Source organism: Oncorhynchus mykiss, chromosome 18 (assembly GCF_013265735.2).
Source record: "Oncorhynchus mykiss isolate Arlee chromosome 18, USDA_OmykA_1.1, whole genome shotgun sequence".
NCBI lineage: Eukaryota > Metazoa > Chordata > Actinopteri > Salmoniformes > Salmonidae > Oncorhynchus > Oncorhynchus mykiss.
The window spans coordinates 27,889,989-27,914,889 of NC_048582.1; the positions used below are offsets into that span (position 1 = coordinate 27,889,989).

The window sequence follows — 24,901 nt, forward strand, 5'->3', positions numbered from 1 at the left end:
ACATTTTTGTTTTTAATACTGACTCATATGTTAAACCTTATGTTCAACATGATTCAAATGAATCACATAGATGGACCATTAGGCTGGTGTGAAAATTAGCTGACTCGTGTGGTGAACAGGGCCACACGGTGGTTGTTTGTTTGCCTCGGGGGAGTACACACACTCTAGCCTTCGCTATCCCAGCTGGCCTCAGCTGTCCCTTTGTAGAACAACTGTGCAGATGGACTGTCCACACGAAGCATGTGGCTCCCACTCAAAACACAGGGGGTGTGTTCTTTCATGGTGCGTGTGTCTGATACACACACAGACATGAAAACACCTCACACACACACACTGTGTTAGCGTCTGTTTTTGATACTATCACTCAGCTTGACTTACAGTGAGTGATCAAGTCTTCTCTGTGTGATATCTGCCCAGCAATTATGCGTGTCTGTCAACACTGACATTGTATTGGAGGTGACATGTAGGTTTGAACAGCTGTATGCGCTGCAGTAGCAGCAGTGCGGCTGCCGCTTCTCTCTCAGCACACAGGAAGTAAACAAGTGTGACATCATTATCCCAGGTGCTAGAGAGGGAGGATGTGTGCGTAGGGAGTGGACATTTCTCCCAGGATCCAAAAGAGCAGGACCTTAATCGTCAATCTCTTACACTGGGTGTATTCTAAGTGCAGGAGTTGAGTTTCAAGAGCCAAAGCCAAGGTTAGAGAATCAAGTCCTCTATTTGGGATAGGGTTGAAAAACATCTAAAAAAACAATCAGTATTTATCCCCTAAGGCTGCACATCTTGTCTCTGTTGATTTCCATTCAGACAAGTGTTGATGTTGGTGTAGGCTTCTGCACTCCACCAAAAAAACAAAATGTAGGGAAAACACCACTTCCTGTACTGTATATTCAAATCTCCCTGGGATACAGGTGTTTCCTTCTCCCACCCATACTTCCTGCTCTGGCACAATCCCACATTTCCTGTCTGAGCAGGAAGCGGGAAAGAGGGCACTATGCAGAGGTGATGTCAGAGGATAATAAAAACTTGTATTGTTACATAGAGGAAAGTGAGAGAGAAATTGGGAGCGTGTACAGTAATGGACATTACCCACCACGAAAGCAGTAGGAGGCAAAAACATGTGTGTGTGTGTGCATGTGACACGTCCAAACCGGTGACCTCCACCCCACAGATCACATTGCATTCGCAGTAGTTAGTACATCCATCACACTGCCTCATGCATTCTCTAACTAATGCTCCGTTTACATTGTGCCGCATTTCATTACATGGACTCTTGCCCCGCTAGTGAGCGGACAACTGTACAGTTTAACGCAAGATGGAGGAGAACACGCCGCTTGTCAGAGATGACATTTATTTTGGAAGATTGCAAAATATGACCTTTTCAAATGAGACAAGATAAACACACTGAACAATAATAAAAAACATGCAACAATTTCAAAGATTTTACCGAGTTACAGTTAAGGCTGGGGTGGTCACGAAATTTAGTCAGCTGGTGACTGTCAAGCACCAGCTGTCAGTCACCACGGTAATTGACCTTTAATTAACATAAACACATTTAGCATCTCCTGGCTTCCACACTGACGCAGTCATTTGGAACATCAAAATTTTTAAAAAGTGTAATAAATCCATTTAATAAAGCCTACACCTTCACAATAAATACATTTTAGACAAGTCTAAAGAAACAGGATATGAAGAAAATGTTGACTATTTCAGAAGAACAGAATAGCATACTCTGAGTTGTTCTTATGTTAGGTCCTGATGTGGCTATGCTAAATGGCTGTGGGCTACACTAGTTCATTTAGCAGACAAGATTAGCTTAGAATTCAGTGGCATTATTGTATAGTATGAAGAATACAATTGAACAAAGCTGAATAAAATATACATATTTTTTCCAAACAATTTGAGGGAGTGCGGCTATTCTGTGTTGAACAGTTAACAAAGAAATAGGTACTCTTATATGCTCAATTTAGAGTTCATGTAACTTAGTTCTACAATTATTATTGATTTTAATACATTTTAAGGCTGCATGATGCAACTAATGATGATTTGAAAAAACTTGCATAAAAAGGCATGAGCTCTGCTTCGTTTTATGTGTAGGCCTGTACACACTTCATCAGTCTCTCATTCACAATTTGACAAGAAATTGATAGTGCCTCGAATTTCCCGGCGGAATCTCCTTTGTGGCCGTATGCTTTTGTTGTACCCTACTCCCGGAGTGCTGCGCGCTCTCCATCACGTGATTGGGTCTTTCTCACAGACAACAAGTGAAGACCGACACACCGGGGACGCAACTGCGCCTGTCAATATTATCCAATTCCGAGGTGCATATTGAAGGTATTGGAAGAACTGTCCACCTTTACATTTCGTCAGCCAACAAGATGGTTATCCCTAACGAACAGCAAAAGCACTAGCCTATGTCAATCTACTATCCTCGTAGCACAAAAGCCAACCTATTGTATTCTGTGCAATAAATAAATATTCCAAACAAAGCATGGGACAGTTGTGGGATGCGATAGATCCCAAATTAATACAACCACTCGCATTAAAAAAAACTTTATGTAATGTGGTTGACAACAGATCAGAACATTTAGATTAAAAATGTAGATAAAGTATTAGGCTATTTCTTCACATTATAAGCGTAACATTAGCGGGAAAACACCATTATCAAAAGTGACCGCAAATACAATTAAGCATGTAATGCCTTTATTATAAAAAACGGTGCATTTTTATGGTGAACATTATCTTCCCCAAACTTGAAACTCACCTGCTGCTGCTTTAGGCTCTAAACCCCTTGTAAAGCGGGTCAATGTGCTTCATTTTTATTTGTTTTTTGGACACTTTAGTTGTGATACAAAACATGTAGGTCTATGGGCTAGATTACATGAGGTGTGCAACTATGATTAGAAAAAGTTGTGCTTATGCTGGGCATCATTCACAAGTGATAGGCTAATAGCTCCCCATCAGACTATTCTTCACTTAATCTCATCTTTGCATATACTAAATATTATGTGTGAAGTTTGTTTTAATTTAGAAAGGTACATAATAAGGGTCCAGTCTCGAAACAGGGGGAGCGGGGAATGCATATTACTCATGCACTTAAATAGGGGAAGGAGGACTCTTTTCCCGTGATTCCTTTTCATGCCAGTCAGGGAGGCGATACTCCTGTTATAAATATAAGCAATGTGCTTAATATTAGGGAAGTTGAGAAATAAATATTGGAAACCTATAAACAGCTGATGGGATCCTCCTCCTCCATTCAGTAGAGGCCATCACTGTTTTCTCACACAATTGCATAGCCTATAGAAATGTTGCGCAACATGAGCTCTCATGAAGTGTTTGATTAGATTTTTGAATACATTTGCATTGATGTCAGTGTGATTAGAGGGACAATACAGTGCTGAGTACCAGGCAGTTAGCAAGTTTGGTAGGCTACTAATGACCATCAGCAGCATCAGAGCTTGGAGAAGCCTAATTACCGTGACTATATGGTGTGGCGGTAATATGATCAAGCGCAACAGCCTGGGTTACAAGTCATAAGGAAATCAGTCCATTTAAATAAATAAATTAGGCCCTAATCTATGGATTTCATATGACTGGGAATACAGATATGCATCAGTTGGTCACTCATCCTTTTATTTTTTTTTAAGGTAATGCAGTGCGACATTTCCTTCACATAGAGTTGATCAGGCTGTTGATTGTGGCCTGTGGAGTGTTGTCCCACTCCTCTTCAACGGCAGTGCGAAGTTGCTAGATGTAACACTTCACATGTTGTGTAAACGTAAAGGGTATTGTGAACGAGGCTTAAGAGGACGAGTAGGTTAAGTCTTTCAGAAGAGCAAATCACAAGTGACCATAGAGCACGAGTCATCATAACCAGAGAAATGCATGGCCATCACTGGATTAGGGTGAAGTTGCGTCAATCTTAAGTTAGTTTTGAGACCACCCTTTTTTATCAAAAAAGTGTGAGTTGTTTAGTTCACTCCTGAGTGCAGATAGTTCAGTGTGAAAACACTAAAGGGGTAAACGCACCAGAGTTCAGAAAATCTGAACCAAACCAATTTGGTGTTAAAGACCCCTCAGACTAGGAGCGCTAGGATCAGGCCCTCCCGGTCCATTATGACAGAAAAGGCTAAATTGATCCAAGAGCAGCACTCCTACTTAATGAATATGGGCCTTGACTCTCTCACTCTCTGTAAACTTCACTTGTTGCAGCAACAGGTTCATTCATGTTGGCTGGCCCTCTGATGCCCCATATAACCAATAGGGATGATAAGCTCGGCAGCTGATCTGGAACCAGGCCGCACTACATTTGGCACGACAGTGTGTAATCAGGATCACTACACAACAAACCAGGACCCAGCCAAGAGATTAGCCCAGTCAGCCCAGCGGGTGAGTCAGGGAGTTGGACTCGGTAAGGCAGAGTATTAGTCAATGAGAGTGCGTGAGAGTGAGCCACTCACAAACACTTAACATGAGCTGGTGTTCACTCACACACACACACACACACACACACACGTCAGAGAAACAAATGAGTGCATGCACACGCACGATGACTGTGTGTGAGTGGTAAAGTGCCTCCAGTGTGAGTGACTAAAGCAACAAGTGTTGGTTTGATACGAGTCACCATCTCTTTTCTGGAGAGAGGGGCGTAAGGTGAAGTGAAATATCTACAGTAGGCTAGCCAAAGCAGTTGAAACCTTTTCAAATGACATTATTGGCCTGGTCCACCTTTATTCAAAGCCCAGTGACATCCCTGTGCAAGGGAACAGCACGCTGTTGCATAACATTTAACATTCAGACGTTGACCAATATAACTCCCTCTGAAGTTTGGACTACAGTGGTATACCAGGGTCACATTCATTAGGGACTAAATGTTTTTAAAAAATACAGACAAACAGGGAGGAACTACCTGAACTTGTTCAATAAGAAACCCTCATTTTCTGTTGAAAAGCTATTTGTTCAGTGTTCCCTAATGAACACCACATAATGAACACTGGTATTAAAGCTGTAAAGCATTACAAAGTGAAACTGCTACACGGCCAAGTGTTCCAGATGTTGACTGTGTGAAACTGATCAAATGACTTGAGGAAAAATGATGAGAATGACCTCAGAGTTCAAAAGCACGCATTTCCGGATGACATCACTTACACTAAGAGTAGCACGGTCTTGCTCAGACATCTCGCTTTTATTAATTTCTTTCTCTCTTCTCTCCATCTGATCACTTGGGTCATTTTCATTATCACTAGGCACCAAACTGAAGGAAACAGATTGAAACAGGGAGGGAGGGACCACTTGGACATGTCCAATAGGAAACGCTCAATTTCCTTTTCTTTTTCAAAACGTTTTTTTTTTTTAAATGTGACAGTGTGCCCTACTGGAAATGACCCAGTTCCCAACCACTGTCTTCTAACTACTGAGGTGGCAACTTGGTAGCTGAAGGTTGAGGAAAACCCCTAGTGAGGTTATTGGCTCAATGATGTGCGTCGGACCCTCCTCCCTTGGCTCGCTGTAAAATGGGCAATGTGACAGGAAGATGCTGTCTGCATCCCGATTCTCCACCCTTCTCCTAAACCATACACTTGCACACTTCTCCTCATGGATTTAACAATGGTGGAAACTCCCTCCAGCCAATGCTTACACCAATGCAATGCATTTAGATCAATGATGGGGAGTGTGCATGTGCACACTAAGGCTGAAGGCATGGAATATTGAGACAAAGCCGCTGTTTTGCCTTCCAACTCTTCTCACAGGTCCAGAACAAATTCAAGGAAACATACAGTATTATACAGAGCCTATATAAAACCTACCCTAACCAGAAACCGTGGATAGATGGCAGTATTCGCGCTAAACTGAAAGCGCGAACTACCGCATTTAACCATAGAAAGTTGGCCGGGAATATGGCCGAACACAAACAGTGTAGTTATTCCCTCCGCAAGGCAATCAAGCAAGGGAAATGTCAGTATATCGAGGCAAAGTGGAGTCGCAATTAAACAGCTCAGACAAGAAACATAGGTGGCAGGGTCTACAGACAATTATGGACTGCAAAAAGAAAACCAGTCACAGACACCGACATCTTTCTTCCAGACAAGCTAAAAACACCTTCTCTGCCCACTGAGGATAATACAGTGCCACCGACACAGCCCGCTACCAAGGACTGTGGGCTCTCCTTCTCCGTGGCCGACGTAAGTAAGACATTTAAACGTGTTAACCCTCGCAAGGCTGCGGCCCAGACGGCATCCCTGGCCGTGTCCTCAGAGCATGCGCAGACCAGCTGGCTGGAGTTCACAGATATATTCTCTCTCCCTATCCCAGTCTGTTGTCCACACATGCTTTAACTTCTTCGATATAGGGGGCGCTCTTTTAATTTTTGGATGAAAAACGTTCCCGTTTTAAACAAGATATTTTGTCACAAAAAGATGCTCGACTATGCATATAATTGACAGCTTTGGAAAGAAAACACTGACGTTTCCAAAACTGCAAAGATATTGTCTGTGAGTGCCACAGAACTGATGTTACAGAAAAAACCCAGATAAAAATACAATCAGGAAATGCCACATTTTTTGAAACCGCCTCATGGCAATGACTCCTTATATGGCTGTGAAGGAGCTAGGAGTCAGCTTACCTTTTCCACGTTTTCCCCAAGGTGTCTGCAGCATTGTGACGTATTTGTAGGCATATCATTGGAAGATTGACCATAAGAGACTACATTTACCAGGTGGTCGCTTGGTGTCCTCCGTCGCAATTATTGCGTAATCTCCAGCTGCAGTATTTTTCCGTTTGCCTCTGATGAGAAACCGACTGCCAGGAATGATTTTTCACCGAATAGAATTGTGAAAAACACCTTGAGGATTGATTCTAAACGTTTGCCACGTTTGTCGATATTATGGAGCTAATTTTGAAAAAAGTTTGGCGTTGTAAGTGACTGCATTTTCGTTTTTTTTTCTTAGCCAAACGTGATGAACAAAACGGAGCTATTTCTCTTACACAAATAATATTTTTGGAAAAAAATTTACATTTGCTATCTAACTGTGAGTCTCATCATTGAAAACATCCGAAGTTCTTCAAAGGTAAATTATTTTATTTGAATGATTCTTGTTTTTGTGAAAATGTTGCCTGCTGAATGCTAGGCTTAATGCTATTCTAGGCTATCAATACTCTTACACAAATGCTTGTGTAGCTTTGGTTGAAAAGCATATTTTGAAAATCTGAGATGACAGTGGTGTTAACAAAAGGCTAAGCTTGTGTTTCAATATATTTATTTCATTTGGGATTTTCATGAATAGGAAACGGTGCGTTATGGTAAAGAGCTTGAGGCTATGATTACGCTCCCGGATACGGGATTGCTCGACGCTAGTGGTTAAGATTGTTCCTGTACCCAAGATAACTAAATTAGATAGATAACTAAATTACTATCGCCCAGTAGCCCTCACTTCTGTCATCATGAAGTGCTTTGAGAGACTAGTCACGGATCATATCACCTCCACCTTACCTGTCACCCTAGACCCACTTCAAATTGGGTCCCGCCCGAATAGGTCCACAGACGATGCAATCGCCATCACACTGCATATTGCCCTATCCCACCTGGACAAGAGGACTACATTTGTAAGAATGCTGTTCATTGACTACAGCTCAGCTTTCAAACACCATTGTATCCTCCAAGCTCATCATTAAGCTTGAAGCCCTGGCTCTCAACCCCGCCCTGTGCAATTGGGAACTGGACTTCTTGACAGGCCGCCCCCAGGTGGTGAAGGTAGGAAACAACATCTTCACTTCACTGATCCTCAACACTGGGGACCCGCAACATTGCGTGCTCAGCCCCCTCCTGTACTCCCTGTTCACCCATGACTGCATGGCCATGCACACCTCCAATTCAAATCATCAAGTTTGCAGACAACAACAGTAGTAGGCTTGAGTACCAACAACGACAATACAGCCTATAGGGAGGAGGTGAGGGCACTCCGAGTGTGGTGTCAGGAAAATAACTTCTCACTCAACGTCAACAAAACAAAGGAGATGATTGTGGACTTCAGGAAAGAGCAGAGGGAGCACCCCTCTTATCCTTGGGACAGGTGGAAAGTTTTGTTCCTCGGCATACACATCACAGACAAACTGAAATGGTCCACCCACACAGACAGTGTGGTGAAGGCGGCGCAACAGCGCCTCTTCAACCTCAGGAGGTCTAAGAAACTTTTACAGACAGACAATCGAGAGCATCCTGTCAGGCTGCATCACCGCCTGGTACGGCAACTTCACCGCTCATAACTGCAGGGCTCTTCAGGGGGGTGGTGTGGTATGCACAACGCATCACCGGGGGCAAATTACCTGCCCTCCAGGACACCTACAGCACCCGATGTCACAGGAAGGCCAAAAAGATAATCAAGGAGAACAACCACCCGAGCCACTGTCTGTTCACCCCGCTATCATCCAGAAGGCGAGGTCAGTACAGGTGCATCAACGCAGGGACCGAGAGACTGAAAAACAGCTTCTATCTCAAGGCCATCAGACTGTTAAAACAGCCATCACTAACAGTGAGGTTGCTGCCTACATAGACTTGAAATCGTTGGCCACTTTAATAAATGGATCACTAGTCACTTTAATAATGTTTACATAGCTTGCATTACTCATCTCATATGTATATACTGTATTTTATACCATCTATTGCATCTTGCCCATGTCGCTCGGTTATTGCTCATCCATATATATATATGTGTGTGTATACAGTGCCTTGCGAAAGTATTCGACCCCCTTGAACTTTGCGACCTTTTGCCACATTTCAGGCTTCAAACATAAAGATATAAAGTGAAGAATCAACAACAAGTGGAGTGGAACGAATCATGAAGTGGAACAACATTTATTGGATATTTCAAACTTTTTTAACAAATCAAAAACTGAAAAATTGGGCGTGCAAAATTATTCAGCCCCTTTACTTTAAGTGCAGCAAACTCTCTCCAGAAGTTCAGTGAGGATCTCTGAATGATCCAATGTTGACCTAAATGACTAATGATGATAAATACAATCCACCTGTGTGTAATCAAGTCTCCGTATAAATGCACCTGCACTGTGATAGTCTCAGAGGTCCGTTAAAAGCGCAGAGAGCATCATGAAGAACAAGGAACACACCAGGCAGGTCCGATATACTGTTGTGAAGAAGTTTAAAGCCGGATTTGGTTACAAAAAGATTTCCCAAGCTTTAAACATCCCAAGGAGCACTGTGCAAGCGATAATATTGAAATGGAAGGAGTATCAGACCACTGCAAATCTACCAAGACCTGGCCGTCCCTCTAAACTTTCAGCTCATACAAGGAGAAGACTGATCAGAGATGCAGCCAAGAGGCCCATGATCACTCTGGATGAACTGCAGAGATCTACAGCTGAGGTGGGAGACTCTGTCCATAGGACAACAATCAGTCGTATATTGCACAAATCTGGCCTTTATGGAAGAGTGGCAAGAAGAAAGCCATTTCTTAAAGATATCCATAAAAAGTGTCGTTTAAAGTTTGCCACAAGCCACCTGGGAGACACACCAAACATGTGGAAGAAGGTGCTCTGCTCAGATGAAACCAAAATTGAACTTTTTGGCAACAATGCAAAACATTATGTTTGGCGTAAAAGCAACACAGCTGAACACACCATCCCCACTGTCAAACATGGTGGTGGCAGCATCATGGTTTGGGTCTGCTTTTCTTCAGCAGGGACAAGGAAGATGGTTAAAATTGATGGGAAGATGGATGGAGCCAAATACAGGACCATTCTGGAAGAAAACCTGATGGAGTCTGCAAAAGACCTGAGACTGGGACAGAGATTTGTCTTCCAACAAGACAATGATCCAAAACATAAAGCAAAATCTACAATGGAATGGTTCAAAAATAAACATATCCAGGTGTTAGAATGGCCAAGTCAAAGTCCAGACCTGAATCCAATCGAGAATCTGTGGAAAGAACTGAAAACTGCTGTTCACAAATGCTCTCCATCCAACCTCACTGAGCTCGAGCTGTTTTGCAAGGAGGAATGGGAAAAAATGTCAGTCTATCGATGTGCAAAACTGATAGAGACATACCCCAAGCGACTTACAGCTGTAATCGCAGCAAAAGGTGGCGCTACAAAGTATTAACTTAAGGGGGCTGAATAATTTTGCACGCCCAATTTTTCAGTTTTTGATTTGTTAAAAAAGTTTGAAATATCCAATAAATGTCGTTCCACTTCATGATTGTGTCCCACTTGTTGTTGATTCTTCACAAAAAAATACAGTTTTATATCTTTATGTTTGAAGCCTGAAATGTGGCAAAAGGTCGCAAAGTTCAAGGGGGCCGAATACTTTCGCAAGGCACTGTATATATATATATATATATATATATATATACACACACACACACATCTCCTTATTCCATTCCTTTACTTAGATTGTGTGTATTTGGTAGTTGTGAAATTGTTAGATGACTTGTTAAATATTACTGCACTGTTGGAACTGGAAGCACAAGCATTTCGCTGCACTTCCAATAACATCTGCTAACCATGTGTATGTGACCAACACAATGTGATTTTTAAAAAGAGCCATGAGCGCAGGGAACTCCCATCTCAAACAGCGTGAGTGAACAGCAAACCTGGTTTCAAAAGACAAATAAAGCAACACCTCACGGCACAAGTGATCTACTTTTTGTGTGTACGTACTGACCTGTGTAACTGATAGATGCAAAACACACACACTACATGTTCATGTTTTTAAATGCATGTCAATTGTAAAGTCTTCTGTCTAATGTTGTTTTCGCTGCGTGTCGGACCCCAGTAGGACTAACTGTGGCCATTGGCGTCGGCTAACGGGGATCCTAACAAAATATAAATCACTCCCATCCGTATGGCCATTCGCCACATCTGTAAAGTGAATTCTATTCCACAACGGATGTGAAGAGATTAATGTGTGTAATGCATCTTGCATGTTTTAAATAGGTCATATTTGCCTGGGCCTGGAAAGCCAAGAAAGTGAAGGCAAGTTGTACATCTTTAATGGATAATGGAGGTTTTCTATTCTAGACTGAGCCCAGTCTCAGCTCATAATATAGAGAATGCTATAAGAGACTCCGTGGAAAAAACTAAAACGTACAACAGACCAGAGTCCTTCCACCTCAAAAAGGAGAAGAGGATTTTGTCACCCACCATCTAAGATTATTCTGAAACCGTTTCTGTAGTTAGAAACAGATGAGACCATCATTCCTGAAACCTTATTTGGTTGAAATATAATTTGATCTGAGAAATTAAAGCTGATTGATTGCACCCAAATTGCCCATTTTAAAATGTATAGGATTCATCAAATCTAAAATAAATACAGTACATAACATAACACGCAGGTCAAAATATCAAAACAAACTCTGAACCAATTATATTAATTTGGGGACAGGTCGAAAAGCATGAAACATGTACGGCAATTTAGCTAGTTAGCTTGCTAGCTAATTTGTCCTATTTAGCTAGCTTGCTGTTGCTAGCTAATTTGTCCTATTTAGCTAGCTTGCTGTTGCTAGCTAATTTGTCTTGGGATATAAAACATTGAGTTGTTATTTTACCTGAAATGCACAAGGTCCTCTACTCCGACAATTAATCCACACATAAAACGGTCAACTGAATCGTTTCTAGTAGTCTCTCCTCCTTCCAGGCTTTTTCTTCTCTTGACTTTATAATGCGATTGGCAACTTTCATAAATTAGGTGCATTACCGCCACTGACCTCGTTCGTCTTTCAGTCACCCACGTGGGTATCACCAATGAGGAGATGGCATGTGGGTACCTGCTTCTATAAACCAATGAGGAGATGGGAGAGGCAGGACTTGCAGCGCGATCTGCGTCAGAAATAGAACTGATTCTATTTTAGCCCTTGGCATAGCAGACGCTCACTGGCGCGCGCGAGCAGAGTGGGTGCAATAATTGAATAACATGGATGTCTGAATTTATTTTGCGACGCTCGCGCACGCGACGTGTCCGGTCTGGTCAGCATGTAATTCTTCCCAACAATGAGTAAGACATGAGGAATCCAATAAAATTATCAATAGCCACCTACAGACCCCACACACCCCTCGCCAACCCCACCCTTACAACCAGTATCAGTTCTCTGTCTGGCAAGAAGTATGGAGCTGCTGCTTGAAATCTGGCTTCTTCAACCTTTGTAATGTGTTATCTGTGAATCTGGTTAAAAGTTAATTAAATGGAAAAGGGTACCACCTGAACTTATCAATTTCCTTTGCAAAAAGTTTTGCTAAAGTGTAACTTTACTGAACACCACCCATATAGCTAATGTCTAGATTCTATGGTAAGAGAGAATCATCCAAGTGCCAAAAGTACAAAAGGCTGTTTACAGCCATTCAGCTCTTCCAAGACAAATACATGCTGAGCATAGACACACACACACACACACACACACACACACACACACACACACAACCCCAATAGAAAAGAGCAGAGTGTCGCAAAGAAAGACAATTGCCCACTCATTTTTTCTTGAATAACAAAAACACATCTACAAAAATGCATGTATTCATAGGACAAAAACAGTTCCCTGAGGATTTAAAAGGAATGTGACCAAGAGACCACTCAGGGGAAACAGAGAAAACAAAAAACTACGGGCAAGATAAATAGCGGAGGACTTTCACAGTGGGGTGAATGGAAGAGCTAGCTTAATCTGCACCGCTAATGACCTGATACTAGAGTTCACAGAGTTCACACACACACAGACAAACGCAAATCTCAGGCAAATCCTGGCTCCTCTCTACCACTCCATATCAACACAACAAACAGTCAGAACCTCACAGGGTGTGTCTTTCTCCTCATCTCCCTCACCTCCTAATGTCAATCTTGGCTTCTCTCTACCACCCCATACATAAACACACATCAGTGCTGCTCTCAGTGTTCCATGAGAACCAGCTGAACTCTGGGAGGGGAGAGCAGCGAGCACACAGGATGGGAAGGATAATGATGTCTATTCCACCTGGCTGATGGGAGACAGCCTGTTTCCATGGCAACGAAGAAAACATCACAGGGGTCATAGGAAGTCACTCAGAACAGAACTTCTCACTGGAGGGAAAGAGGACATACTGCATCCCAAAAATGGCACCTTACTCCCACTACCTTTCCTGCGGGCACCATAGATCTCATTTGGGACACAACCAGATCGGAGAACCCAGCACAGGCTGGGCTCAAACACCTCAACTAAACCACTGATTTGGTCCGTTGGGTCTTCTTAGATTGTGCTCTGTCTCGAAACTAATCTAAAGGCCATCAAAAGCTACATCCACGCCCTTTGGCATCAAAACGGCCAATTGAAACCAATAGAATAGACTGACTAGGCTAAAAATAAAAACGTGATCTCGTTTCCCGGACTGGATTGGTGAAAGCAATATGGAAGAGTGCAACCTTCAGGTTATTAGGCCTATGTTATGGTGGGAAAGCAGTCATAATGCTTACTCTGACTTTGACTTGGGCATGGGTCAATGCTTCATTGCTTCTTGAGCTTCCGTGCCTTGAAGAATCATTTAGGTAAAAGAGATGGGCCATAGGAGAGACCTTTTCAGTTTTGGAATGCAGCCATTCTGTACTTCAGACCTGGATCATACTCGTTAGAGCAAAGCCTAGCAAAATGTTTTGCAACGGAAACGGAGTTCAGGTTACAGTCAATTTCCAACATCCTGTCACATGACACTAATGGCAACACTGATTGGACCACAGTAGGAGCAAGCAGAGGCCATCTGCCTGTAGCTAACAGAGGGGGGCCTTTGAGGACACAGGCTAAAGGCATGCTTCCTATCCGAAACAGTTTGTGCATACAGTTGACGTCGGAAGTTTACATACACTTAGTATGGAGTCATTAGAAATCATTTTTCAACCATTCCACAAATTTCTTGTGAACAAACTATAGTTTTGGCAAGTGGTTTAGGACATCTACTTTGTGCATGAGAAGTAATTTTCTCCAACAATTGAATACAGACAGATTATTTCACTTTAAATTCACTGTATCACAATTCCAGTGGGTCAGAAGTTTACATACACTAAGTTGACTGTGGCATTAAACAGCTTGAAAAATTCTAGAAAATGATGTCATGGCTTTAGAAGCTTCTGATAGGCTAATTGACATAATGAGTCAATTGGAGGTGTACCTGTGGATGAATTTCAAGGCCTACCTTCAAAGTCAGTGCCTCTTTGCTTGACATCATGGGAAAATCAAAAGCAATCAGCCAAAAGCTAAAGAAAAAAAAAAGAATTGTAGACCCCCACAAGTCTGGTTCATCCTTGGGAGCAATTTCCAAATGCCTGAAGGTGCCACGTTCATCTGTACAAACAATAGTACGCAAGTATAAACACCATGGGACCACGCAGCTGTCATACCACTCAGGAAGGAGACTCGTTCTGTCTCCTAGAGATGAACGTATTTTGGTGAGAAAAGTGCAAATCAATCGCAGAACAACAGCAAAGGACCTTGTGAAGACACTGGAGGAAACAGGTACAAAAGTATCTATATCCACAGTAAAACGAGTCCTATATCGACATAACCTGAAAGGGCGCTCAGCAAGGAAGAAGCCACTGCTCCAAAACCGCCATAAAAAGCCAGACTACGGTTTGCAACTGCACATGGGGACAAAGATCATATTTTTGGGAGAAATGTCCTCTGTTCTGAAGAAACAAAAATATAACTGTTTGGCCATAATGACCAACGTTATGTTTGGAGGAAAAAGGGGGAGGCTTTCAAGCCAAAGAACACCATCCCAACCGTGAAGCACGGGGGTGGCAGCATCATGTTCTGGGACTGGTACACTCCACAAAATAGATGGCATCATGAGGATGGAAAATTATGTGGACATATTGAAGAAACATCTCAAGACATCGGTCAGGAAGTTAAAGCTTGGTCGCAAATCGGTCTTCCAAATGGACTATGACCCCAAGCATAACAACAAAGTCAAGGTATTGGAGTGGCCATCACAAAGCCCTGACCTCAATCCTATAGAAACTTTGTGGGCAGAACTGAGAAAGCATGTGCGAGCAAGGAGGCCTACAAACCTGACTCCGTTACACCAGCTCTGTCAGGAAGAATGGGCCAAAATTCACCCAACTTATCGTGGGAAGCTTGTGGAAGACTACCCGAAACATTTGACCCAAGTTAAACAATTGAAAGGCAATGCTACCAAATACTAATTGAGTGTATGTAAACTTCTGACCCACTGGGAATGTGATGAAATAAATAAAAGCTGAAATTAATCATTCTCTCAACTATTATTCTGACATTTCACATTCTTAAAATAAAGTGGTGATCCTAACTGACCTAAACCGGGAATTTTACTAGGATTAAATGTCAGGAATTGTGATTTTTTTAAAAAATTTATTTGGCTAAGGTGTATGTAAACTCCGACTTCAACTGTATATGATGACGACATTTTGGTCTTCGGTAAGGTTTTTTTTTGGGTGGTTGCAAGCATTTTCTTCCTCTCGAGGCAAGCTGAAGTTCAGAGCCGAAGTCTACGCCCCTTCATTGGTCAACAGTAGGGCTTCTTCAACTAAGTGTTTTGTTGTCATCCAACTATATGACTCGTTTCCATGCACATTTTTTCACTTGAGAAGTACTGCACCAAACATCTTGGTTAGATGTAAAATTGTGTGACTAAGATCTATGCAAAAATGTCTAAATTAATGACAGATTTCTTGTGTTATCTTACACTGAACAAAAATAAAAGGATCAGTTAATTGAAATAAATTCATTAGGCCCTATTCTATGGATTTCACATGACTGGGAATACAGATATGCATCTGTTGGTCAGAGATACCTTAAACATTTTTTTTAAGTAGGGGTGTGGATCAGAAACCAGTCAGTATCTGGTGTGACCACCATTTGCCTCATGCAGCATGACATCTCCTTCAGAGTTGATCAGGCTGTTGATTGTGGCCTGTGGAATGTTGTCCCACTCTTCTTCAATGGCTGTGCGAAGTTGCTGGATAAATGGAACCCGCTGTCGTACACCGGTCCAGAGCACCACAAACATGCTCAATGTGTGACATGGCCTGCATACTCACCAGACATGGAAGAACTGGGACATTTTCAGATTCCAGGAAATTTGTACAGATCCTGGTGACATAGGTCTGTGCAATATCATGCTGAAACATGAGGAGATGGCAGCGGATGAACAGCACGACAATGGGCCTCAGGATCTCGTCACGGTATCTCTGTGCATTCAAATTGCAATCGATAAAATGCAATTGTGTTCATTGTCCGTAGCTTATGTCTGCCCATACCATAACCTCACCGCCACCATGGAGCACTCGGTTCACAACGTTGACATCAGCAAAATGTTCGCCGACGCACTGTTTGCCATCTGCACAGTACAGTTGAAACCAGGATTCATCCGTGAAAAGCGCACTTCTCCAGTGTGCCAGTGGCCATCGAGGGGGGAGCATTTGCCCACTGAAGTCGGCTATGACACCGACATGTAGTCAGGTCACGACCCTGGTGAGGGCGACAAGCACACAAAGGAGCTTCCCTAAGATGGTTTCTGACAGTTTGTCCAGAAATTCTTTGGTTGTGCAAACCCACAGTTTTATCAGCTGTCCGGGTGGCTAGTCTCAAGACGATCCCGCAGGTGAAGAAGCCAGATGTGGAGGTCCTGGACTGGTTACACGTGGTCTGCGGTTGTGAGGCCAGTTGGACGTTCTGACAAATTCTCTAAAACAACGTTGGAGGGGGTTTATGGTAGAGAAATCAATGATCTGGCAACAGCTCTGGTGGACATTCCTGCAGTCAGCATGCCAAGTGCACGCTCCCTTAAAACATCTGTGGAATTGTGTTGTGTGACAAAACAGCACATTTTAGTGGGTCTTTTGTACCCAGCACAAGGTGCATCTGTGTAATGATCATGCTTTTTAAATCAGCTTTTTGATATGCCACACCAGTCAGGTGGATGGATTATCTTGGCAAATGAGAAATGCTCACTAACAGGGATGTAAACAAATTTGTGCACAACATTTGATAGAAATAAGCTTTTTGTGGGTACGCAAAATATATTATATTTCAACGCATGAAACATCAGACCAGCCAAACCTAAGCATGCGGAAGCTTTAAAAATCAGCCACCATTGTGCTCATGCTATTGACTGATTAATAACTACACAAGCTGCTTATAATGACACTATATGGAGAGAGGGAGGGAGGAAGGGAAAGAGAAGGTAGAGAGAGGGGGAGGGGGAGAAGAGAGATGTACAGGGTAGAGGCGGGAGAGAGCATTTCCTTTCATTGTGGGGCAACACTGCCTCTGCCTCACTTTGTTCATCACTCCTGTGCGGCCTGCATGGCATCGCTTGAGCGCTCCTGCTAAATGAGAACCCAGATGTATTCCTGCATTCCCCTCAACACGGGCAAGGGTGCCCTCCTTCTGCCTGTTCCAATCAGACAGACAGAACAGAGAGTCTGAACACCAGCGCTTTAACAGTCTGAAAACATGATCTAGACATGGACCCACAGATGTGTGCTGCCGATCCATTTAAAACATCCAGATAAGAACCCCTGTTCATTTCTTAGTGCAAAGAAATCAAAAACGACACACGTGGATTACAGTATCAATCAAATAACACTATGTAAATTAAAAATATTGATGTTCTTGTTCATTTCATTGAGTCATCTAGATTTGGATTTTGTTCATTTCTGTGAACAATTGGTCAGTGAAAATGTCCTTCTCCATCTTTGTCCATAGGAGGGGATCTAGGGCAGGCAGGCGGGTGGCTGGCTGCCTTTGTTCCAAAATAGCAGCTGCAGCTGTCCTCAAAAGGTCAAGAAAATGCTATATGAACCCTAAGGGACCTAAGAGACAGAGGCCATGTACCAGGGCAAACTACAATAGGGGAAACTCACGCCTAGGAAAGCAGGGTGGGCTCCGGTTTGTCTGAGGGTAGCACTCGGTCGGGCACCATGGCGCCAGCTGCCCTTCGCAGGCCCCTACCACGCCCACTACCAAACCCCCAACCCTGCCCAAGGCACTGGCAGCAGGGATATCTCCTTTATCAGCAGGCCCCGTCACAGGTTTCCCTGCCCTCCCCCCACCAGCTCTTTATCACAGTAAGTTATGAATATCTTTGAAGTGCCCCCCACACCCCCTCTGGGTGTAACACATCCTGGGTAAGCCTACACCCGTCATCTCAGTGGCATTGCTGCTCTTTGTGTGGCTCGAGGGCTGCCTTTTGTGCCTAGGGACATGTGGTGGGTGGCAGAGCAGAGGGCCTTCTACATGTGCTTCACTACTTTCACTGGAACATGAAAATCAAGAGGGAGTTATATTTGGCTTCCTTGTCCCTGCTGTATAGCGCCTTGCACACAGAGGCCTTTCCATTATTTTTGTATATTTGAAAGGGGTAGGGGGATTTATTTTTTTTAAACAGGTGGTACCTTTTTACCACTAAAAACTACTTTCACTGTGAAATGAAAGGGAAGAGGGTGAGATAAATATGGGAGCAGACAAGGTAGAGAACTTTTTTTTAAACAAAAGTAGTGAATGGGAAAACCATGCAGTGGCTGTAAGATGTGGTTTTTGTTGTGCTCTGCAGTTCTCTCAGACATGCAGTCTCTCTCTTGTTTTCTTCCCACTCTTCTCCCTCCCTGGCCTCGGGGAAAAAGTGGAACACTGAACTCACTTACATCTGCCCTTCAAAAAAGAGAAACTAAAATGACACCAGGTTTGCATCCCAAATGGCGTCCTATTGCCCATATATTGCACTACTTTTGATCAAAGCACTATGGGCCCTGATCAAAAGTAGTGCACTACATGGGGAATAGGGTGCCATTTGGGACGCTGCCCAGCTCCTCCTGACAGATGGTCCCCCACAATCAATGGAAAACTTAAACCATGACTGTGCTGTTTACATACACAAAGCCTGGGTCGTGTTCAGTAGGCACCAAATGGAAGGGGAATGAAGTAAAACGGGAATGGAATACCTGAATTTGTCAAATAATAAGTGCATTTACATTTTTTGTTGCACAACGTTTTGAACTAATGAACACAACCCAGGCTACATCAGCCCCAAAGAACACAGCTAACAAAGTCCTTTGGCTTTCAAAATAATGTGGCCACACAGCTGCCTGCCGATGTAAGTTGCAATGCGATCCTTCATAAACAAAACCACACAGCTACCCTAATAACATTTATTGTCAAGACTGACAATCAAGCCGCCATCTCAAGTCAACCAGCCCCTACCCCCTAGACCAGTGGTACCCTTAATTTGCAGATCACAGTGATTTTCCATTCATAACAATGATACAATTTCAAATCAATGTGTTTAATGCAGGCCTGAATCACTTCATTGAATATATCTATTGTTCCCTGGATGGCAAATAGATGGAAGTATAGCGCAGCTGTTGAACAAATCCCCAAATAGAACATTTACCGAAATAGAACGCAACTGCACAGCTACCGACCTATATCAGTTTGCGACCAGCTAATTTTACAGTCTGGTAGACATGGGTCGATTTATTGTAAAAAAAGAAACGTAAATCTATTGACAAGGAAAATGAGGGGGAAGAGCTGGAGAACGACGTGGCAGCTGTGAACGAACAACCATCAGAGAACCAGGAGAAAACAAAAATGTATCTGCAAATGGCAGCAGGAAAATGCAGCTAGCTAACGTAGCGCCGGTGGCTAAGGCAGGGATACGGTCGATTCAAGAAGAACACAGAAAGTTCCAAGAGAAATGGACAGACAAGTATTCTTGTACTGCATGATGGGACGAGCTCAATGTCTTATTTGCCAGAAGACAGTCAATTGTTTTAAACGAGCAAATTTCCAGTCACACCATGGCCACTTGGACAAAACATATCTGTCACAAAGCAACAAAATAGTGCAACTCAAAAGGACAGGTCAAAGAACAACAAATGGACAGATCTACTAGCACTGTTGCAGAGAAAACATCAGACAACATATGAGATTGCTTGGATACTCGCAAGAAACAAGAAGGCCTTCAGACGTGGAGATTGTCAAATAATGTTTTTTGCCCTCAGACAAAACATTGCATCCCAGGATATAGACATATCTGATATAGGCAGAAAGCTTAAATTCTTATTAATCTAACAGCACTGTCCAATTTACAGTAGCTATTACAGTGAAATAATACTATGCTATTGTTTGAGGAGAGTGCACAATTATGAACTTGAAACTGGATTAATAAACCATATTAGGCACATTTGGGGAGTCTTGGTAAACAATTTTGAACAGATATGCAGTGGTTCATTGGATCAGTCTAAAACTTCAAACATACGCTGCTGCCATCAGTGGCCGAAATCTAAATTGCGCTTGGGCTGGAATAATACATTATGGATTTTCTCTTGCATTTCAAAGATGGTACAAAAAAAAAAGTTTTGTTTCTTTGTATTATCTTGTAGTAGGTCTAATGTGTTAAATTCACCTACATTACTTTCACATTTCCACAAACTTCAAAGTGTTTCCTTTTAATTGGTATCAAGAATATGCATATCCTTGCTTCAGGTCCTGAGCTACAGGCAGTTAGATTTCAGTATGTTATTTCAGGCGAAAAGTGGGAAAAAAGGGGGGTCACATCCTTAAGATTAAGGGACTGAAACTCTCACAGAGACTCGACCATAACAATAGGCAGAGAAGACATCAGCAAGCAACTGATTACTGACAACCATGGAGCAGTGTTTTAGTACTGCACTTGATAAAAGCACTGATTTAAGTGAAATTGCCAAATTGTGTGTTTGGGTCTGCTTCCCTCAAAATGAGTCATTCAGAGAGTTACTTTTATGTTTACTGCCCCTTCAGGTACAAACACGAGAGGATATTCAATTTTTTTCTAATAATATTGACTGGTCAAATCTGGTATCTATGTGCACTTCCGGCGCCCCAAACATGCGAGGGAAAGAGAAAGGACTCAATGAACATTGTGAAACAAAAACAGAGAAACAGACTGACCAATGCACACCTGGATTGCCTCACAAGGATAGCAACAGACTATACATTTAAAATGAATTCAGCCAGGGAACAGAAGGGACATCTTCACTCATCCAACTACTGAGGTAACCCTTAATATGTGTCAAATACATGTGATGTAGCCTATTTAATGTATGTATATATTTGTAAAGTGCTGGAAAACAAAACAATTGCATGTGCTCCATTGCTCTGAAATTGCTCTCAAAAGATATTGAAAAATTACAACAATCTGTGCCCCCTTACAAAAAATAGTAACTGCCCTAGATAGACACTTGTGGAGATCTGTGAGGACTGGATAGGAGCACGCAATAACAACAAAAATTAAATCTAGCCTATTGAAAGGCAAGGTGGAACTACTAGAAGTTCTTTCAGAACTCCAAAGGTGAACGGGAGGTAGGGGTCAGCTTAAGATTGCATACGTCTTTGTTGTGATATGCACAACACTTCACTTATGCGCTTCCTTCCATTATTTTCCCTGTTCTTTTGGCATGACAGTGAAATCTCTGTCAAAAGTGAAACCACAACTCCTGCTGCTTGCTGTCCTTGTAAATGTAAACAGCTTTCACAAGAAAACTATGAAACCACCTAGTGATAGTTGGTTGTTATCATCTGGCCCGTAACTTAGGTGTATTCACCTAGAACCAAAGCAAACAGTCCCAAATGGGGAGGGACCTACCTGTATGTGTCCAATATAAGTGATAGGACTTCACTGCCTATAGAAAGGTTACTGTGGAAAGGTTACTGTGGCAGTTTCGGTGTTTCCGTGCCTCATGGAGGTAAGGTAGGCTACATTATATGCTTGCCTAAAAAAATACCATATGGTCATAAAATGTTGGACAGATAGAAAGGCGTCATAAGTTCTCGTCAGCTTCACCCAGTAGGCCTCGTTTCACTATCAATCTTACAGCGTGCCAGCAGTGCTTGTGCCCCCTCACAAGAGGAGCTCATCAAAAAGAAACCTCTGCTTTCCACACCCTACTAGAGTAACAAATGCCCACCCAACACATGTTTGTTTTGATATTGTAGCAGGTATTGGGAACCTGGGTACATATGGCATCCAGAGAGAGGCCTTGCACTCTGCTCCTCTTTGCAAAATAAGCTATGAACTCTACATTCAATGAAGGGTCATTAACTTTACAGTGTGAATGTCTGTCTGAAGCTATAAGCAGAGAAACCCAGTCATACTCTCAATTCTGTGTTTGTCTTGGGGTCTATTGCCAGAGTCTACTTAGCCAAGAAACACTCGTATACATACAGTACCAGTCAATGACACACTTACTCATTCCAAGGTTTTCCTTTATTTTTACTATATTCTACATTGTGAAGACATCACAACTATGAAATAACACATATGGAATTATGTAGTCACCAAAAATGTGCTAAACAAATAAAAATCAAAAGCCCTGCGTGCTAGCTAACAAAAATAAATGAAATATCACATTTACAGACCCTAAACTCAGTACTTCGTTGAAGCACATTTGGCAGCGATTACCACCTTGAGTCTTCTGAGGTATATGACGCTACAAGCTTGGCACACCTGTATTGGGGAGTTTCTCCCATTCTCAGATCCTCTCAAGCTCTGTCAGGTTGGATGGGGAGCGTCGCTGCACAGCTATTTTCAGGTCTCTCCAGAGATGTTAGATCGGGTTCAAGTCAGATTGAAGAACATTCAAGGACATTCAGAGACTTATGCCAAAGCCACCCCTGCGTTGTCTGTGTTGTCTGTTGGCTGTGTGCTTAGGGTCTTTGTCCTGTTGGAAGGTGAACCTTCACCCCAGTCTGAGGTCCTGAGTGCTGACACCACCATGCTTCACCGTAGGGACGGTGCCAGGTTTCCTCCAGACTTGACGCTTGGCATTCAAGCCTTCGGAAAGTATTCAGACCTCTTGACTTAACTACTTTTTGCTACGTTACAGCCTAATGCTAAAATGGATTAAATAGGTTTTTACTAGGTGGCTAACGTTAGATAGCTGGCTAACGTTAACCCCTAGAGCTAAGTTAAATGGTTAGGGTTAGCTAAAAGGTTTAGGGTTAGCTAACATGCGAAGTAGCTAAACATGTAAGTAGTTGCTAATTGTCCATGATGAGATTTGTGCACCACCTTTGGGTGGCTAGACGTTCGCGTTATATGTCCAGGACTGGGAGACAATATATCCACAGGGAAAGTATAATTACATCAACTTTTCAAAGTGCTGTTAGTGCTTTCAGATTTCTATCACCTGAAGCATGTGCAGAACCATGTAAACACGTGCACAAACTCAGCAAGTGTGCATGTATTTGTATCTACTGATCATGCTTCAGGTGATATAAATCAGAATGCACTACCAATGCTTTGAAAAGTTCATGTAATTATACTTTCCTGTGGATGTATCATCTCACATTCCTACCACCGAAAGGACCAGCCACAAGAACCGGTAAATGTATGTTAATATATAATTGTATTAAACATTCTGGCTTGGAGAAATCGTGAGAGCAACTTCCCGGATTCAAACGCTCATTTCTGCCAGACATATAATTTAATGCAATTCAACCTCACGTATCCAGAGAACATACAAATTTGGTGTCCCAAATTTACGTTTACTATTATGTCTAGTCCGAGACCAGTCAGAACAGGGTGGGGACACTGGCAGCAATATAGCTGTTCAACGAGGCACTAGGCCTATCATAATATGTCGCTGAAAATGGCATGACATTGCGCAGTATAGGCTGTTCTCCGTTACACAAATCGACTTTGATGAGAGACGATGTCAGCAAATTTGCATTAAAACATTTTACCCATCCTAGACCATCATCAACTGACATTCATGAGTAATTCACACAGACAGTGCTACTTTGTATCCCCGGCCTGTTCATAAAAAACATTCACTAGTATGACGACCTAACAACAGTTGTCCAGTAATATTTTTCAATAGGTCATGGTCAGCCCGTGGTGTTCCCTAATCTGGCCAGCCACACACACCCTTTATCCAAGGAGTGTTCAATGGCCGCATAAGAGCACCGCAAAAGCATAACTCTTTCAAACATACCACTAGTTTTGACATCATAGACTTTATAAAAAGGTAAATGTTTAACTAAAAACATAGCCATATTTCAAATGTGAGGTCCTATACAACAAACTACCCTTCCTCCACAAACAATTCACACCCAGCAGGCTATCAATTCCCGTCTCTCGGCCCTTTTTTCATGGAGACTCTACAATAAGGATCACATAGGCTGGTACACCATAACTCGTGGTATTTTTTGTTTAGTAGATTGTTAGTTTTTAATCAATAAATAAATCCTAAACACATCTATAGGTGAGAAAAGCTGATTTCACAACCCACTTACAGTCAAATTGGGATTTTAACAGCGGCTCCTCTTCTGTATTCCCACCAATGATTGATGAAAACCAAACGCAGTAATCACGGTATTTGTTCCAAAAACTTAATGGTCCAAATAACACGCTTCTGTGAAACAGTTGAAACAATTGTAGTGCCCGTTGTCCTCATCTTTTTTTAACTAACCGCTCGTCGTGAAAATACATACATATTCCCATCCTCATTCTCTTTCCCAGGATTGTTGCGCGAGGCACGCCAAGCGTCTCCTGTTTCCTGTCCAGCCCAGAATTAGGCTCGACTAATCAACAGCGCTATCCTGGGAGTGAGCAAGTACCTCTCCAACCCAGTGTACTGGTGTGCAACTGCAGCACGCAAATAGGGGCGTTCCTGCATGCGGGCATTTCTGCATCTGCAGGAACATTCCTCTCGAGCATCCCATTGGTTCCTTCACGAACCCCCCTCGATCATCCCATTGGTTTCTGCATGACTGCCCTCCCCACCCCCCTTGTATACCCATTGGTTCCTGTATGAAGGCCCCCCTCCAAGCAGGACATCTTAATGCTTGGGTATGTCGTGTGGCGCTTTCGAATGTGGGTCAAAATGGAAATATGTTTTTTTCGACCACGCCTCCTGGTT

At 42.6% G+C, this 24,901-nt stretch overlaps 1 protein-coding gene across 5 annotated transcripts in view; it reads right to left on the minus strand.

Moving 5' to 3' along the window:
- The window catches only part of LOC110496785 (ras-associated and pleckstrin homology domains-containing protein 1), a 74,838-nt gene extending 50,219 nt beyond the window's left edge, over positions 1–24,619 (minus strand). For 2 of the 5 annotated variants that reach the window (XM_036952460.1, XM_036952458.1), the window contains exon 1: positions 24,276–24,618. The gene's annotated coding sequence lies outside the window, so the exon portion shown is untranslated. Of the gene's footprint in view, positions 1–24,275 lie in introns of all 5 variants that reach the window. The other 3 variants (XM_036952462.1, XM_036952461.1, XM_036952459.1) reach the window with 2 other exon arrangements.
- Between the last annotated feature and the right edge of the window lie 282 nt (positions 24,620–24,901).